Raw genomic sequence first — 5,211 nt, forward strand, 5'->3', positions numbered from 1 at the left:
CCAATGGACAGTATGGTGAGATTCAGCTCAATAGCACAGATGGGATTTATAAGCTCGATTGCCCTAACCCTATAAGGCCAAGGACAGGTGACCTGTGAGCCACCCTCCTGGCATAAGCACATCAAACTCACTAAAACAAGCCCATCTTTAGGTGCCCTGGCACTTAGAGGAGCACCATTGTGATAGTTTGGGCGGATGGCCAGGAATGCTGAATATCTTTCATGTGAGTCACAGGAATACATATTCTCTATCCCTGATTCTTTGGCCTTTGACCTATTACTCACTCATTTATTTATCTAGGCCCCTCGCTTATCTGTAGCTTTCAGTGGTCCAGAACAGAACACTGTGTTTCAAAGGTGTGGGGGTCTGGCCTTTCCTCAGGACAGTGTGCACTATGCTGATACTGCGGTTAAATCAAGCCAAGTGCTTTAGTCCTTTAGTTTCCATCCCTCCCCTCTTGTGCCTAACCCTGTCAGCTAAACTGGTCCAACATCAATGTGGACACATCCCAAGAGCACAGCAAACTATCCAAGGTCACATTTGCAGTGTAATGGAGCAAAAGCTACAATATGCCAAATTATGTAACATGTTATGGTACTTCACAACAGGACTGAGCAAAATTTTGAATCTAAGAACTAAATTATTTTCATTATATGAGGTGAAATACAAAGTGAATTGGCCACACAGGAAGTAAAATTAGAATTACATCTAATATATTTTTTGTGTGTTCTGCAGAAAGAAAAGCCAGTCATGCAGATTTTGAACGAAAAGAAGGTGAGTAAATGATGATAGAATATACAGTCATAATCCTTCTCAAGACATTTATAATGTTACAAAAGGTATCTGTTTTTTTTTAAAAAGTGCTATTTTAAACTTTCTATTAAATCATAGAATCCTGAAAAAGAAATCAAGCAGCGCAACTCTTTTGAACATACAGTATTGTTCAAAATAATAGCAGTACAATGTGACTAACCAGAATAATCAAGGTTTTTCGTATATTTTTTTATTGTTACGTGGCAAACAAGTTACCAGTAGGTTCAGTAGATTGTCAGAAAACAAATGAGACCCAGCATTCATGATATGCACGCTCTTAAGGCTGTGCAATTGGGCAATTAGTTGAATTAGTTGAAAGGGGTGTGTTCAAAAAAATAGCAGTGTGGCATTCAATCACTGAGGTCATCAATTTTGTGAAGAAACAGGTGTGAATCAGGTGGCCCCTATTTAAGGATGAAGCCAACACTTGTTGAACATGCATTTGAAAGCTGAGGAAAATGGGTCGTTCAAGACATTGTTCAGAAGAACAGCGTACTTTGATTAAAAAGTTGATTAGAGAGGGGAAAACCTATAAAGAGGTGCAAAAAATGATAGGCTGTTCAGCTAAAATGATCTCCAATGCCTTAAAATGGAGAGCAAAACCAGAGAGACGTGGAAGAAAACAGAAGACAACCATCAAAATGGATAGAAGAATAACCAGAATGGCAAAGGCTCAGCCAATGATCACCTCCAGGATGATCAAAGACAGTCTGGAGTTACCTGTAAGTACTGTGATAGTTAGAAGACGTCTGTGTGAAGCTAATCTATTGTCAAGAATCCCCCGCAAAGTCCCTCTGTTAAAAAAAAGGCATGTGCAGAAGAGGTTACAATTTGCCAAAGAACACATCAACTGGCCTAAAGAGAAATGGAGGAACATTTTGTGGACTGATGAGAGTAAAATTGTTCTTTTTGGGTCCAAGGGCCACAGGCAGTTTGTGAGACGACCCCCAAACTCTGAATTCAAGCCACAGTACACAGTGAAGACAGTGAAGCATGGAGGTGCAAGCATCATGATATGGGCATGTTTCTCCTACTATGGTGTTGGGCCTATTTATTGCATACCAGGGATCATGGATCAGTTTGCATATGTTAAAATACTTGAAGAGGTCATGTTGCCCTATGCTGAAGAGGACATGCCCTTGAAATGGTTGTTTCAACAAGACAATGACCCAAAACACACTAGTAAACGGGCAAAGTCTTGGTTCCAAACCAACAAAATTAATGTTATGGAGTGGCCAGCCCAATCTCCAGACCTTAATCCAATTGAGAACTTGTGGGGTGATATCAAAAATGCTGTTTCTGAAGCAAAACCAAGAAATGTGAATGAATTGTGGAATGTTGTTAAAGAATCATGGAGTGGAATAACAGCTGAGAGGTGCCACAAGTTGGTTGACTCCATGCCACACAGATGTCAAGCAGTTTTAAAAAACTGTGGTCGTACAACTAAATATTAGTTTAGTGATTCACAGGATTGCTAAATCCCAGAAAAAAAAAATGTTTGTACAAAATAGTTTTGAGTTTGTACAGTCAAAGGTAGACACTGCTATTTTTTTGAACACACCCCTTTCAACTAATTGCCCAATTGCACAGCCTTAAGAGTGTGCATATCATGAATGCTGGGTCTTGTTTGTTTTCTGACAATCTACTGAACCTACTGGTAACTTGTTTGCCACGTAGCAATAAAAAATATACTAAAAACCTTGATTATTCTGGTTAGTCACATTGTACTGCTATTATTTTGAACAAAACTGTAACAATAAAAATATGAAATGGTACATGAGTGTTACGGATCACTCGGGAAGCTGAGGAGTAACAGATAAAGATGTTTATTATCACAGACACAAGTAGAGGAGCAGGAAGTGAGGGATGAGTGAATGGAAGGATCCGTGCAGGCTGGGTGAAGACGTCTTGGAGTGAAGGTGAAACACACACACGCACACTGGGGATCTGGGTCTTCGGAGAATCGATGGAGAGAGTAGGAGTTAGTCCATATAGTAAGCATACAGGAATGACCTTGTCGCGAACGTGACCAGACAATGACTGAGTCGGTGTGTGTGGCTTTTATGGTGCTGAGGTGATTGGGTGGTGATGCAGATCAGGTGGATGTGATTTAGAATTCCGGTGAGGGTGTGCGTCGTGATTGTGTGGAGGTGGAACATGGAGTGTTTGTAACAGTAACCCCCTCCCCTCGGCCGCTCCTGAGGACGTGGTGGACGTCCTCTTCCACTGGGAGCAGGTCGGTCAGGATGATTGGAGTGGAAGGTATCGAGTAAGGTAGGATCCGGGATGTCGTTCCGTGGGACCCAGGAACGTTGCTCTGGACTGTATCCTTCCCAGTCCACTAGATATTCAAGTTGTCCACCACGCCGCCAGGAGTCCAAGATGTCATGGACTGTGTAGGCTGCGCTGTCATCTAGGAGGAGAGGGGGGGGGGGGGCTTCGGCTTCGCCAGGTTCTGTGGAGGGAGAGACAGAAGGATGGTGAGGTTTCAGAAGGGACACATGGAATGTGGGGTGAATCCGGTACTCAGGGGGTAGCTGGAGTTTGTAAGTGACCGGATTGATCTGCTGGATGATGGTGAATGGGCCAATGAATCTGGGACTGAGCTTGCAGCAGGGTAGATGCAAGCGGATGTCCCAGGTGGACAGCCAGACCTTCTGACTGGGTTGGTAATTCGTGGCCTCAGATTGGCGAAGGTCGGCTGTCGTTCTCCGTCTGTGCAGTGCCTGCTGAAGTTGATGATGTGCCGCGTCCCAGACCCTCTCGCTCTCCTGGAACCAGTAGTCGATGGCGGGGACATCCAAGGGTTCACCTGACCAGGGGAATAGAGGTGGTTGGTAGCCGGAGTCCGGTGGTGGGTTGACGGAGTTTTGTGTGTACTCGGCCCACCCCAGGAATTGGTTCCAGGAGTTCTGGTGGCCGTGACAGAAGGTACGGAAGCGTCCAATCTCCTGAACCTTCCTTTCCGTCTGCCCGTTTGACTGAGGATGGTACCAAGAAGATAGGCTGATGGCCACACCTAGAATAACGCCCAGCGAGCTTGTCTAGGGTTGAGTCTTTTGGCTACTCAAAGATACTCTAGGTTCTTATGTTCAGTGAGGACCAGAAAGGGATGTTTGGCTCCCTCTAGCCAATGCCTCCATTCCTCCAAAGCTAGTTTGATGGCCAACAGCTCCCGATTGTCTATGTTGTGGTTAACCTCCGCCGGGTTGAGTTTCCGGGAGAAGGCAGCACATGAATGGAGGCGGCTGGGGTTCCCCTGCTGTTGAGACAAGACCGCTTCCACTCCGGTGGTTGAGGCATCAACTTTTACAACGAAGGGTCGATCGGGATTGGGATGGACCAGGAGTGGGGCGGTCGTAAAGGCTTCCTTCAGGGTTTGGAAGGCTTCAGTGGCAGCAGGAGTCCAGGAGAGAGACTTAGGTTTATTGTGGAGGAGACTGGTGAGAGGACTGTCATGGTACTGAAGTTGCGTATAAACCGTCTGTAGAAATTGGCAAAGCCTAGGAACCGCTTTTACTCCTTGATGGTGGTCGGAGTGGGCCAATCCTTGACTGCGTTTACCTTCCCCTCTTCCATCCGGATGCCACTGCTACTGATGTTATAGCCAAGGAACTGCACTGAGGGCTGATGGAAGGAACATTTTTCAGCCTTGAGGTAGAGCTGGTAGGCCCTCAGGCGTAGCAGGACTTCCGCAACGTGGTGTTGATGTTTTGCCAGACTCCGGGAGTAGATGAGGATATCATCGATATAGACCAAGACGAATTTGTGGAGGAACTCCCGGAGCACCTCGTGGATGAAATCCTGGAATACGGAGGGGTCGTTAACAAGTCCATACGGCATGACACAATATTCGTAATGGCCAGTAGGGGTGATGAAGGCGGTCTTCCACTCGTCCCCCTCAAGTATCCGGATGAGGTTGTAGGCGCTGCAGAGGTCTGACTTGGTGAACACAGTGGCACCATGGTAATGTTCCAAGGCAACTGCACTCGAGGTTCCAATCCCTGATGGGAGGTAGTCAGTAAAGCCTGTTCGTTCCATTCCCTGGTGGCCGCTAAAGTCCTAAACTGAAGGGCATATTCATTGACAGACATTTTTCCCAGTTTTAGATTATACAGCTTCCCACCAATGGAAGAGTCCCAAGCTGGTCTGCCGAAAACTTCACGGAAATGGTCAATGAAGCTAGAATAAGACTGGATAACTGGGTTATTTTGAGTCCATATAGAAGCTGCCCACAGTAGTGCTTTACTCTGCAGCTGGGAAATAACAAAGGCAACCTTCGATCGCTCAGTGGGGTATAAGTGCGGTTGGATCTCCAGGACCAGCGAACATTGTAGGAGGAAACCGATGCATTCCTCCGCCGAACCAGAGTAGGGCGCCGGCCTGGCCATGGGACTG

Source organism: Carassius gibelio, chromosome A2 (genome assembly GCF_023724105.1).
Source record: "Carassius gibelio isolate Cgi1373 ecotype wild population from Czech Republic chromosome A2, carGib1.2-hapl.c, whole genome shotgun sequence".
In the NCBI taxonomy this organism is placed as follows: Eukaryota; Metazoa; Chordata; class Actinopteri; order Cypriniformes; family Cyprinidae; genus Carassius; species Carassius gibelio.